The following is a 14,734-nucleotide window of genomic DNA, read 5'->3' as shown; positions in this document are numbered from 1 at the left end:
TTGCCTTCTGTCTTTTAGGCACCTTGTACAGTTTATGCTCCCTTTTAGTTTGCTGCACCCAATTATTTATATGGCCTGTTTTCAGCGCAGGTTTTGCCAAGGTCCTTTGTCTTGAGGATACGTCATGTAGTTACCTTTTTTCTTGTGCTTCGATTTTTGCCTTTTTCACCTTCATAATGTCCTTTGCATGTACAGTGTTCTCACCTTCTAGTGCTACCTTTCAACCACCAAACATGAACTAATAACCAATGCCCAGCCACCCTCCCCCTGCTCGGGCTCCGCCGCTTCCCTAGCTCTGCTCCTGTTGTATGGGACAGGCTTGCCACAGCGTGATGCCTTGGAACTGGCATCTTCAACTTGTCTGAATCCGTGGGGTTCTTAGCATCCATCAGGGCAGTCCCCGGGTTGCCTTGGTCCTGTTTTGTACATAATCTGGTCTGTCACAACGATGGTGTCTTCCATTTTATTATCCAATTAGTGCTTTCTCGATATCTTATTGAGGTGCATCCCTATTATTGTTCTCATTCCTGGGTCTCAGTTGGGGGATTCCTTGTTGGTCCATCCATTCATGGGTCATCTCCATGGTTCTGAAGAGGTATGATCTGCCATTGCGCAACATATACAGCTTGGCGGGATACAGTAGCATGTACCTCACGTTTGCTGTTCTGAGGCACTCTTTGGTTGGTCCAAATCATGCCCTTTGTTTTTGCACCTGTGCCGTATAGTCCGGGCAAATTGCTATCTTGGAGGAGTTTCCAGTGATCACCCCTCCTTCTCTTGAGAATGTTAGTATCTTCTCGTGATCTTTAAAGTTCATAATTTTAGCAATAATAGGCCTCGGTTGCGCCCCCGGCGGGGGCCTCCTGGTCAGGGCTCTGTGGGACTGTTCCATGGTGATGCCCTGGGAGAGCACCCGGCCCCCACTTCTTGGAGCAGTAGGTTTTCCGCATAATTCGTGGGGTCCCTGCTTTCCTCTCCCTCTGGCAGTCCGACAATCCGCACGTTGTTTCGTCAAGCCCCTCCCTTCTGCATCCTCCGCTCTGTGTTCGAGGGTCCGTATTCATTCAAGCGCTTCCGACATTTGGGATTGGGCAGTTGTGATGTTGGTAGTGTTGTTTTGTACCTGTTGCTCTGCTGTGCTCACTTGGTCCGCCCGGGACCTTACATCCTGCCTCAGGAGGCCCACATCGACGATGACCGAGTCCAGTTTATGCTCCAAAGATTCTTTCAATGCTGCTATGGCCTCGAGTATGGGGCCTTCCTCCTGCCTTCCATCCTGTTGCACTGGACTTGTCATGCTTGTGCCGGCCTCTGTTGGGGTGGGCTCGTTTGTGTAATTTTTGCAGGCAAACCTGTCCATGCTGATCTGTTTGCCCTTCCCTCTGTTTTGTTTGTCTGGCATCTCTCCACCACTTGCTTATGGCGTAAGCGTTGCATTTCGGTCTGTCCCCCCCCGTGCTGGGTTTGCTTTTTGTTCCTTTTGCTGTAGGTGTTGGAGGGCATCACTTCCTCTTCTGGGCTCTTATGTTGTGTTTTGCCCGGGGTTGACTGTGCTGCCCCGTTTACAGTTCAGAGTGAAGGTCCCTCCCCTGCTGTTGTGCACCGTTCTTCAGTCCCTGTGCATCGCTTTGGTTTTGGACTTCTCTACGTCTACATACGCATATTGCTTGTTGAGCTAGCATGGTATTATGCGGGTTGCTTCCACTACATGTGGTTGCGCTTTTTACTGCTGTTCTGTGAGGTCTGCTGGAGTTTATCACTTGTTCTGTTTGTGGCGGTTGTATTGTGTTGCACTGTGTCGTGGGTGCTCCCCTGGGGGCTTAGACTTATCACCCCTCCTCTTGTGCCGGTCTCGCACCCTTCAGTGAGCAGCGTTGAGATAATTTTTGCCTGTGGCCTTGGTGGTTCGCGCTTTGTTCGCTTGGTGGTCCCCAGCCAACTTCTGCTCTGTTTCGTACCGTTGCTGGCAAGCCTGCTCAATGGATTGTGCTCTCCCACGTTCTTTGAGTAATCGCGGTTACCGTCTGGGTCGTCCTATCCTCTTCAGGTGGATCGTTGCTGGGGGCCCTTCTGTGGGTTTCCGCCTACACAGAGCGTCTGGAGCTCCACTAGAGGTGAATCGTCTGTTCCAGCGTGCTTGTGGGCTTCTCTTTTCTCCGCCTCTGGAGGTGCGCCCCTCCACACCCAGCTTCCTGCGTCTATTTGCCAGGGTCTCGTGCTGTTCCACCTCCTTGTGCAATCACTTTGTCTCTGGAGCATTCAACTGCCCAGTGGCTACCCACTTGGGTTGTCGCCGGGTTCCTCTCCTGCTCTCTGTCCCTTCGTGGTAGCGGTGGGTTGTGCTCCTTGCCTTTGTGTGGGTAGTCGTATGGCCGCAGGGTGGCCTGTAAGTGGCATCTACAATCTAAGCCAAAGGCCTAAGGACACAAAGAGGTGGCGTGGGCAGAGGTCTAACCAGCTCAGGAAGGGAGTGACAATACTTGGAGCAAAGTCCCAAAGAAACTACTTGGGGCATGAATACCCGAGAAGTTGGGGCCTGAATTGGTGCAGACCTGTACTGCCTGGACATGTCTGTAGATGCAAGATAGCAACATCTTAAAGGGGGCTGTGGTTTTAGGGTCTGTCCTTTAGTGGATTGAGTAATTTCTTTGGGATGAGGGCTGGCTGGTCAGATTTGGCACTGCTACAGCTTCTGCTAAAAGCATGAAGTGCACTGTTATTATATGATTGGTTATTTATAACGCACTTAACACCCAGAGGTTTCTAAGCAAGGACCCGGGGATCGAACCTGTGTTGCTCCGTCTTGTCTTGCTTCCAAGGCGAGCATGTTGCCCCTGTGCTATCTTCCCGAGACCATGTTCGCCACTGTCCTCTTGTGGTCCAGCTTTAAAGGTCTACATTCTTCCCTATGGTGAAGGAGATCCCAGCAGATGATTCTCAGATCCACTAATCACTGCACAGTGGTACAGGAAAAAGATCCTGGACCAACCTATTTCTGGATTAAGAATTGGCTGCGTCTGACCGGGAGCCAAACGACAATTATGGTAAAGCAGTGACGATGCCTTAACAGTAAATTAGCAACGAGAGCTGGTAACCGCAAGAGGTGAGTAATGACCTGGATAGAGTTAAACTTTGCTTTTTGCTTTACCCAACCGCTGCTTCAGAGTACCATCTTTCAGCTGGTGGTGATGCTCAGAAGGGTCCTTCTGTTATTACAGACGAGCCACTGTCTAGAACTGGATAAAAGCCTTGGTATTGCTTTTACGATCTGTTATAATGGAGTCAACGGTGCACTGAAAGGAAAAATCAAAATCGGAAAATATTAATGATCTGAAAAATTGGGAGGCTAAAATAGGTTTGGCCTTGCAAAAAAGTCTTCATGGGGACTCCGTGGAACAAAGGAATCTCATTTAAATATCTGAATGTCTTACAAATCCTTCAGGGTCAGGGTCTGGAAAACTGTTGGACCTTTGACCATGTATTGGATTCCATGTATGATCCGAATGTCGGGCTACTGCACACGTGGCCAAGCAAACTTCCTGGAAATCAGGTTTAATGAAACCCTGTGGCTCTTTTCTGGAAAACCTTTCTTCTTTACCAACCAAGCATCCACGGTTGGTGCGAGTAGGAAACTAAAATGGGCCGCGCGTAGAGGAGCGGCCCGCTCCATGTACTGATGTAGTTTAGTTTAACTTCATTGCTTGAATGGGAGGGAGGTGGATTGGGAGTTTTAAGTAGAAGGATGATCATTGTTTAACAGTACGAGGCCTCTTTTTAGATCGGTCCAGAAAGAGCATTGCCTCTCTGCCAGAACTCTTGAAGGTAAATAATGGTGCATCAATCACCCGCTCCATCATTCAGAACCAGTACATCATGGTAAAAGCTCTGTTTATTGTGGTGCTCATTTTGCAGAAGTGAGTTAAACTGTTTGGGAAGAGACTTGTTAAATGTTGCTTCTAAGACCTTTTGTTCCCATGGTAATGGGTATATTTTTTACACTGACACCTTTTTGATATTTTTTCTGCTGCATTTATAGTAATATATTTGTTTAATTAGAACTTGCCTTTTCTGAGTATGTTGCTGCCACTATTTTTGTGAGAACACAATATTGAGACTCCCAATTAGCTGCACTGTGATGCAGAGCGCAGCTTTCAATGGCGCTTCAAATTATTTTCATGTTTGCTCTCTTGGAATGGTAGAATTGGTCTAAAAATGTTACCTGTGTATGTTAGTTCCATCCAGCCGCAGTATTTAGTGATGTATTTTCGAAAATGAATCGCTGCTTTTTATTGTGTGAGAACATTATCACTGTGTGCATTTTAACTTTGACCTGTGACAAATCACAGACTTGATGCATAATAATGAATGCATCCCTGTATTTTGTTTATAGGAGGCCATTTTCTTTTCAAGAGAACGCAATTCATCGGTGCGCAACATGTGGTCAGCAGACCAGATGCTTGATTTGTGGCTCTCCTAATCACTGGAAATTCATAATGAATCCTAATTTTCTGATCACCAAGCCTCAGAGCAAGATGGAATTAAAATGGGTTGACCGATTTTTGTGTTTATTTTCTTACATGGTAGAGGAAGAAAATCACTGGATGAAAAGACAGGATGTTTCCCACAAAGTAGTGTGATTATGGATCCCTCACTGAATTCCCTGCCTAAAGTCTCCTCCCTGTTGGCCAGGGAAAGGCAGACGCTTCCTGACCTTGGGGGTGGTGCTCTGCGGGAGGATCACCAAGGAGGAGAAAAGGCTCACGGAGGTGAGAGGAATCCATGGGATGTGACATGGTATTTTTTGAAAGAGACATTTTTCCACTCCCACAATATGTAATGGCTACTTGCCACGATAACCCTTCTATTGCACGGATTAACCCTCTTTGGTGTGGGTGGAATTAGTCAGTAACCCCATAGGAATAAAACAGACGGATAGAAAATAAATGTATGCAGAATATGTACATTGGAGGCAATTGCTAGATATTCAGCTTGCATTGAATGTGCAAAATTTACGCAGAAAAGAGATCTTGGGGGCCCTTATCTAGTTATGTTTTCTTGCCATCTGACGTGTATGTACTATATACTTTTTAAACTGAACCAATGTTCCACCAGGGAAAGGACTAAGCATTGGGGAGATGCATTGGGTAAAAAACAAGAGATGAAATGTCGATTCCCGGGTTGTGATGAATCATATGAGACTTTAAAACACCTGGTGCTGGAATGCACACACTTCAAGGTTGCTAGAACAATTTTACTCATGAAATTTGTATATGTTGATTTTGATGATGCAATTGAATTCCTATGGAGCAGAATGATAGGGAAATATAAGCCCCTGATTTTCGCTCTGGTCCGTTTACTAAAAGTAATCGAAATTGAATTGGCTAAGCACAATAGTTGAGTGATGGAATGTTAAAAAATTTAAATAGGACACTATTAGATGACATAGCAATTATGAATCTTACATATTAGATCTGTTGCATTTTCGTACATACCAAGAAGGGTGCAGTGAAGTGTCGTATTTTGTAATAATTATCTGTCCACCTGAAAATAATGTGTGATATTCTATGTATTACATCATTGAAGTATTTAAACTGATGTTATGGAGATATTGATTGTTTTAAAAGTATTTTAAATGTATATAAGGTAATTTTACGATAGTATTATGGATGAACAATTGAGCAGCTATATTGAATGCAGTTGTTACAATCTCTGAGCTGACTATGTAATGTGTATCATTTATTAATTTGGTCTTAATTTTGTAAAGGTTTTTTGGAAACCATGAACAAATAAAAACATTTTCAAAAACAGTTAGACATATCTCTCAAAATACAGGGAACTCTGACAATTGAAAATACCACTAACTGCCAAAAGTGTAATGGAAGGAGGTTTGTAAATGTTAACAACATGTCATATAAAAACCTATATTCCTCTTTACCAACTGGTCTGATGACTGATTCACATACTATTTCCTCAGTACAGGTTATTGAAAAGAGTGATCAAAGTAGAAAACCAGTTAAAAAAACAATTCTTAGTCGGGACTTAAGTCCCATAATTCCCTCAGTACAGGGACAAGGAAGAGGGATACAGAGGAACACAGCTGTAGTGTACAGCTCATTAACCTAAATGACCCACACCTGAGGGAGGCTCAGAGGCTTAAATGGCCCCCTCGGGTGCAGGCTGTGGGAGAGAGGAAGCCGGGAGTAGTAGAGAAACCGTAGAAGCGGAGGCAGAAGAAGCAGTGTATGCTGTGCGGGCCATTGCAGTTGGAAGCGGGGCTGGAGGAGCAAGAAGACTCTGGGACCACTGTGGGTCATGAGTGGGTCTGTGCCTTTTGGTTATTCCCCTTGCACAGGTCGTGCAGCAGGGAGCGTGAAAACGCTTCTCCGCAGAAAGCGCGTTGTGCAGAGTTCACACAGCGGGAAGCAGGCGTCGCAGAGAACGCTGAGAGGTCTCGGGTAGCTGGGTCGCACCTAAGACTCTCAGGAATAGCGGAAGTTCCAAGTTTGCTTGGTGGCGCAGAGAAGGCGGACTAAAAGGGCCTGAGAAAAGCCAAGACTAAAGGTCAGCGAGCATCGAGCCCAGTGAGTCCACCACATGCAAGTAGCTTCAGAACGCTCAGATGCTGTTCACGTGTGCCGAGTCATTTGCGTATGAATGAAAGCGGTATTACTGTTGAATACCGAACTAGCAGAAAACAACAAAGGTGGTGTTGAGTGAGACAAAGTAACTGATATTAATTTTGGGAGTTTTTAGGGAAGTCCCAACAACCTGGTGGGGGAGCTACCTTGAGAACTGAGGTGTGCAAGCAATTCCCAAGCCAAAAGCAAGTAAAACCATGGCAATTTAAAGACGGCAAATGTTGCCAGAGGCCCATAGGAATTGATAGGAATCCCCAGGGATGTCACTTTTTGTTTTGGGAAAATAATACCTGATTAAGCTCACATTGCCACAGTAAAGGTAGATGCCGGAAAATACTTTATCCTGACCACTATTTGGTTATTAATGCAGAAGGGAAAGCAAGGTGACTAACAGGCTGCCCTTCTGGAATTCGTAGATCCAGAGCGAGATGAGCATCGTTTGTAGTACAGTCCTAATGTGGATCAATGTGACTGTTCTGTTCCCTGAAAGCTGATAATATTTTGATAACAAAGATGACTATTGAGGTTGTTGGTCTAATTTGGAAGTTCCCATTGAAGCACTTTTCTGTTTTGGTAGTTGAAGTAGACGGGCAGGTGAGTATATATGTAGGGCAGGAAGTGATTTCTCAGGAGAAACCTGGTGAAAGAATAAGCCAGGTAGTAGAAGGTGCAAGTGCTGAAGAGTGGTACTAATGGAAAACATTTTTTTTATGTTTGGGGAAGAGTTGTGAAAGCTGGCTGAAGAAAAACTACAATTCTTCCTGCAGTAACAATTGGGGTAAGCCATCCTTACCAAATAATTTGTTGTTACTATAAATGTGAGATAGTTCTTAATGTAGGAGGAGTGAGAACGTGTGACTTTTACAAAGGCACTTTTTGAAGCAACAAAACTTTGTGAACTTGAGTGCAAGAACTTTTTTACCTGGATTGCCTTGTTTGTCCTTTGAACTGTGCAGAGAATGCACGCTGATGTGAAACAAAGTAAATTTAACTTTCAGCAGTCATTTTCGGCTGTCGCAGTGAAAAGAGAAGGTGAGTTTCCTTCTTTCCCACCCTCAATTTCCGGCATTATTGTGCCGTTAAGATCGAGGGAGGTGTCGTTGGAAATGGGAGACTCTTCCCCCAGGGGTGTTGCTAGGTCTGGAAAAGACCCGGGGCTACGCTGATGTCAGAGCTGTCGGGACTGGGGGCTAGCCAGCCTTTTGGCTGTAGCTCCTGAGATTCTATCCGGGGCTACAACCAAAAGACCAGGGGCTATAGCTCCCTTAGCCCCCCCCCAGCAACGCCTCTGTCTTCCCCTTTCCAACTACACATTCTTTGAAGCATTGATAGGCGCTGTTTGGGCGCGGATCACTCAATCTGCGCCCAGCAATGCCACTAGACCACCAGGGATCTTTTTGTGAAGTGGTGGGGGGGGGGGTCATACCACATGAGGAACAGCCGCCCAAGGCCAGGCACATTACCCATGACTATCCTGGTGCTCTGACTGGCCTGTGTTACAGAATTTCCCTCGGGGAGGGAAGGGGACCCTGCCAGGGCTCCCTGGAGCTGCTGCTGTGCTTGGGAATGTTTTTTGCAACTACAGCTAGTAGCACCTTGTGGTTGTGGGCACATTATATATTCTGATCTCTTATTTTAATGAGGAGAAAAAGGCAAACACTCAGCACTTGGATGACTTTATTGCAGTGCAGATTTGTGATCCTGGGCAAACAAGCTGATCTGGAGGATGGATGGGCTCAACCTTATGGCAGGAATGTAAGGCATGATGGGAAAGGCTGCAGCTGACGAGGGTCCCAGAGACGCAAGGCTAGCCTGCTGCTGGAAGTCCTGAGACACGACTGCAGTCTGGGTCCTCTGTGGCTGCTGCAGTGTGTGTGATCTTAAGGCCCTGCCTGTCGTTCGCCACACTTGAAGACAAGGCATCCAGCAGTGGTTATCCAGGGACAGAGGATGCAACTTGCAAAGGCAAGGACTGAGGGGGGAGAGAGAGGATTGTGTCAGTGGATGACCTGCAGCAACTCTAGGGCTCTGTGGGTTGGCTGTGGAAACCCCTTTAATAGACATGACCACCCAACAAGACCACTAGGATCTAGCAGTGCCATCCGTCCGGAACCAACACCATACAACAAAAGAAAATTCGGAGTTCCATCTTTCTCTCAACAAAAACCTGGAATGAGCTGCCAAAGAACGTACGTAACACGAGAGATCACCTTCTGTTCAGAAAACTACTAAAAACCTGGCTGTTCTGCCCATAACTAGAAGGAATGCCTATGAGGGTACATACGCAGTTGAAACAATGCTCAGAGAGGGAACCGATTCCTCCCAATCGCCTTAAGCTATCTTCCATAAATAGAGGGAGGGGGAAGAACAATTCACTATACCTAAATAAAAGATAGATCAGTTAGGATCACACTAAGGAACGAATATGCAGCAATCAGGAGGGATGATAAGTATGACGTGTCAAGACAAGTCCCGTCCCCTTTCCTCCATACTGCATGGGAGACTGAACATTTTTCACCAGAAAAAACCTTCCCCTTTAAATTTAGAGGTACCTGGGGGTGCGGCCCTGGGAGCATGTGCTACCTTGACTCCGCCCCTCGGTGCCACACCTCGGTCCCCTTTTCTGCGTGGATGGGAACGGGCCAATTTCACCAGCACTCCTGTGTTTGGCTTCGGCCATGTAATTCCATGTGCTCTTCCCGGATACTTTCTTCTGTCTTTTTGTCTTCTTTTATCAATCAGGTACTTGGTCCTCTGGCGCCATGCTCCTCCCCGGTGAATGTTCACTTCAGCGGGCTTCAGCAGGTGTCCAGTCTGTGAGGGGCTCCTCCCTACATCAGATCCCCACATCCTTTGCCTCCGCTGCCTTGGCCCCGACCACGGATGGGAAGGTTGTTCTGCGTGTGACGCGCTCTCCTCGCGTGCCCTGAGGAATAGACTGGCTAAGTGGAGGGAGCTCTTCGAGAGGTCCCCTCCAGAGGATATGAAGAACTTCATCGAACATCAATCAAGGCCCAAGGCACCCCGCAAGGGCGACTCCTTTCCAAGCAAGCTCCCGAGCGGGAGGAGCCTCTCAAGTTCTCATACCAGCACGAGTATCAAGGCTAATTCAGCTACCAGCCGCCATGCTGAGGAGTCCGTAGACTTTCCCAAAGATGGTGGTGAGGGACCGGAAGGTTCTTTTACCAGGCTTACACCCGAGAGGCAACGCCCTTGTGATGGCATTATGGCCTAGGGGGTGCCTACACGTAGCACTACTGGTGACTTCATTGAGGGTGACACGCCTACCAGGCTTCGGCCTGAGGTGCAGGGCAGGTCTCATGCTCCACCATCAAGAGTCCTGGAGTAGGCTGGGGCCAGTGAGCCAAGCAGCATGATTTTGGCATGTGGCATGCAGCTCGACAAGATGGCTGACGTGCCAAACAAGGTATATTCCAATACATCCCTAAGGAACGGTGCCGGTGGGTGAACGAGTTACAAGGTGGGACTGGGGTGAACCAGGTACGTGGCCTACAGCTTATCCATCAGCGGCACACGGCACATTCCCTCTGCAACCGAGACAGAATACACACCGGCTCCAGCAGCCGCCCGTGATCCCGTCAATATCACCTGCCACCCCGTGAGGCGCTCTGCCAGCAGGGCACGCTGAAGGTGGACAGGGAAAAGAGGTCTGTGCTGTAACGCCACGCCAAAAGAGAACAGCACAGAGCAGGAATTTTTCGGCATGACTGGTTCGGCGCACAATGTTACGGCGAACTGTTTGGCTGCAGGACCCGCATTGGTGCGCCCTGTTCGCCGCAGCCAGTAGAGCGCTGGACCTCTTGGTGTGAGGATGTTTTGGCACGAGGGACATTGCACCGGTAACATGAATGAGTTACAGGTGCAGGTTCATGAATGGGCATACATTTAAAAATAGGACAGGCTCTGTGTTGCTTGCTATCACCCCTATGCATAACATGGAACATATATATATACCACAAAACACACACTGGCGTTTGTCTTGGCGCTTTGCTGTCTGAAATATACGCTTTGCCCGCCCTGAGTATAAGAAAACATGCATTGTTCAAAGCGGGGATCTAACAATAAATATGCGCGTACCTGTTGTGGAATTGTAACAAACGACACACAATGAGGAGTCTAGCAGTGTGTTAGTAATTACATGTTTGCTGTTTCCTATAGCTAATTAGTACCCGGTGAGGGCTCTATCAGAATGAAACGAGCATTCTGATTGGCCCTTGCCGGGGGCATTACCTGGCCCTCTGCTGGGATTACACGGCTTTTGTTCCCGGCAGGGGGTGTGGCAGCCCTTCAGCCAATGAGAAGGCTCGAAGCGGTGGTGCTATCCCCGCTTCGAGCCACCACGCGGCTGAGAAGCTGCCTTCGCCCCCCCTGCCGGGGACTCAGGTATGTGTTTGTTTTTATTTTTTTGTTTTTTCCCCTTTCCTCCCACCTCTCCGCCCTCCACACCCCACTTACCGTCTGCCTACTTTATCCACGGCGGGCAGCGTGGCAGCTTGCAGCTGCGTAGAGGCTCGGAGCTGAGCCATCCCCGCTCCGAGTCTCCAAATTGCAGGAGGCTGACTTCGTCCCCTGCCGGGGATTCAGATACTTTTTTTTTTTCCTTTCCCCGTCCTCCCAATCCCGACGTACCTTCTTCTCTGTCGTCTTTTGGGAACTAACGTGCTGGGAACACTTCTGTTCCCAGCGTGTCCGCTCCCGATGGCTGCCATGGAAAGAGAAAACGGACTCTGTTTTCCCTTTTCCGGCGGCCATTTTCTTGGTCATTTTCTTTTATTTCAGTCCTGAAACACTGCAGTGTTTCAGGACTGAAAAAACTGCTTTTAGTACCCCAGTCACGCAGATCTTGCGGGCCGGGGTACGAATAGCAGTATGCCCCGAGTGGCGGGGGCATTCATTAAGGCCCTTGCTTTGCTCGGGCCTATAACTATGGGCCCCGGGGCATTACCTGACTCTGTAATGCCCTCACCGCTCGGGGCATATTGCTTAAATAAAATACCCTACTCGGAATGGTGGTTGAAGATCTGGGTTTTTGGCTTCTCGTCTTTATTATCGTTGTGTGAGCTTGCCTTGGGCAAAAAACTTTTCCTAGCAATGCCTCTCTAATCGCTAGTGTCAAAATTAGACGTGCTTAGAGGCGAATAAGTTTGCTCTGTGCGCTACATAAAAAATAAGTCATTTCTTAGAACAAATGGGATGTTGCCTCATTTTAAGGGGCATCCTGCAGGCTTGAGACTGGAATAGGTGTAGTTGAATGTTTTGCTTTCTGAAAGCTCTAAAAAGAAAGAAATGCTGTAAATTTACAAAGAATTGTCACTGCCCCTGATTTAATACCTCACGTGCGGTAACCTTGTTACCCATTAATTGCGGTGACTGTGAGATACTGGATCACCCAGCCCTAACTTGATTACAGCCCCCTGCCCCCAAACCTTCTATCTCCGTAACCACATTTCGCAAACATTGGCCTATAAACTGTGTGCGTTTTTTTCCTCTCACATTGCGTGCCAGGTTTGCAGACGGAGATTCTCCTCCGTCCCTCTTGACACCCCAAGCTCCCACGGGGCCGCCCTTCTAACGACAGTTTCCACCAACTAAGCGGGTGGGAGGAGGCGAGCGGGAAAGCGAACCCCTGCCCCAGTTCTGCCTCCAGGAAGGCTCGGAATATTTCGAGAATGTGACCTAAAATCAACTCCACTCATGCTTTTGTTATTTATTTTGGTATATAAACCGCTAGTACAGAAACGTCGAAGTACATTTCGGGTACTGCTATAGCTCAAATTAGTGCATTTAAGTGGGTGCTTCAGCCTTCATATAGTTGAGATCTTTCATATTGGCTTGTATAGTAAATGTGTTTGCATACCACCTTCCACGTCCGCCAGCGAAACACAACACCTTTTTTTTTATATATATAATGGGAAGCGCGTTCTTCACAGTAGAAAGGAAAAACAGCCTCCGTCGTTTATTTGGCATAAGGGGCGTTTAGAGGCGCGCGCCTGCAATGTCAGCCGCGTCTAAACGAACCTCGCGCCAAATAAACGGGGCTGGGTTAGCTGCGCGGGAAGGGGCTCTACGCCCAAAGTGCCACGCCAACATAGCCGACGCCTAAAGGCTGCCGCCAAAACTGGGTGTTTACCAAGCAGAGCAGGAAATGTTGGTGCGGCCAGTTCAGCGCTGCCCAATTTGGCACAGACGATTGGCCGCACAACCTGTTTTGGCGCGCCCACTTCGACGCTGGGATGTCATGGCGCCAGTATGTTTTGGCGCGAGGCGACGAAATGTTATGTTTTGAAAATGTTTTCTCATTGCCCCCCCTCCCCTCCCAACAAATACTTTTTTGAGATTGGTTCATGTAACCTAGAGGTTGCACACAATTTGCAGCAACAGGCGAGTCACCCACTGAGCTGTGTTGAAAGCGTGGATTCCAGGTGCAGGTTAAACACAGCCTTCAGATCCAGTGAACACATTTACTGAAAGTGGAAAGTATTAAATGCATTAATCCACCGGACTACCTCACTAACAGTCGGTGCATGTCGATGCACCTGTCCCAGTCTCAATGCGCACCCCACCTGCGTCCTCATTGTCTCCGAATAATGCTTTTGAATTTGGCGTGAGACCGTTTAGACGTGACTGCAATGTCGGCCACGTCCGAACATCCCTCCCGCCAAATCGACGGCGCCAGAATGGCTTCTGGCAGAACCGTCCGTGCAGAAACAGCGGCGCCCAAAAAAGGGTGTACTGGTACCGCCAGCTAGTACGACGACACATACCTAGTCAAACAGCACCCTCAAGTGTTGATTTTGAGGAAGTATGAGGTCCGCTTAATTACTAGTTTGACGATTAAAAAGGGAGACGCAGCGCAAAGGAAATTAGTAGACCTGCAAAGTATTAAGGGGAATATGTTCATTGGCCAGGGATGGGCCAAAACGCTGGCCTCTGACTGGAAGGCTGACTCCCAGGTGCGGCTACATCCCCAGATTAAACCTTGATGCAAGTATCACCTCTTTTTTTTAAAAAAATATGTACGGGTGTGTTGAGCTTTAATGTGTAAGCGCAGTCGTAATTCACGGATGTTGATTTCCCCCAAACTGACAACAGACACAGAACAAGGTCATAGGTGAAAAGTCACCACGCCATGGGCTTTAATGGTGTATTTGGCAAGGACCGGTGCAATCCGTTTTTCAGTTAAAATTATAACACATTTATTTACCAAAAAGATTGTGGACCTGGGGCTCAGGATCTAGGAAAGTGTCATGTTGTGTTATTTAAATAGGGTATGTAGTGTTTGTAAAGTGCTCAACTTTCCTTTGCGTGGCCTCAAAGGGCCGAGGAGAAGTGGGTCTGTAATTCTATGGCATGACAGGAGGCTTCATATTATGCATTTCCATCTTTACTCTGAAACCACAGCAGCAAAGAAAAAACTTTACAAACAAAAGGTTTCAACAACAGAACTAGATAAGAGTTCAATGTCCATGCATGGGGAACTCCCCAAACCATCATGGAGGACAGGTCATGCCCTGCAGGGAACCAATGAGCAGGGATCCTCCTCTATATATATCCATTACTCTAACCCCAACCCCTCTTTCTTTGCTGCTGACACCACAGAGCTAAGTCACCCCTTTCAGTTGTGTCTTACATGTTAGTCAGTGTTTTCCATATTAATTGATGTTGCATATATATGTGTGCCTTGCAGCTTTCACTTTGGAAAATTGTGTTTCCTTATTTTAAATTTATTTGCTGTGTTATTTGAACGGCCACTTACTTTGTGGCGTCTAACAGAATTAATGGGCCACGAGCGCCGGTGCTTCTTCCTGCAGTATGGTTCCTTTTATGGGTTTGGGGCGCCTGGCAGCGCCGAGCTGTGTGTTTATTTTACTTTCATTCTGAGATAATGCGAGTAGTCGCATGGGCCCTTGTGGAAGCTAAAGCTTTAGCTTCAGGCCTGTCGCGTGATTTATTTACGGAATGTCAGCTGTGCTGGGTCTTTGAAGCCTGGGCTTCAGACCTCCTGTGCACACCCTTTGTATCTTGTTTATTTTTCGCGTGAGGCCCATTTAGAAGCTGTTGCTTACAGGCCTGTC

Source organism: Ambystoma mexicanum, chromosome 9, assembly GCF_040938575.1.
Source record: "Ambystoma mexicanum isolate Mex_15411 chromosome 9, UKY_AmexF1_1, whole genome shotgun sequence".
In the NCBI taxonomy this organism is placed as follows: Eukaryota; Metazoa; Chordata; class Amphibia; order Caudata; family Ambystomatidae; genus Ambystoma; species Ambystoma mexicanum.
Note: the sequence above shows the minus strand (reverse complement) of the source record.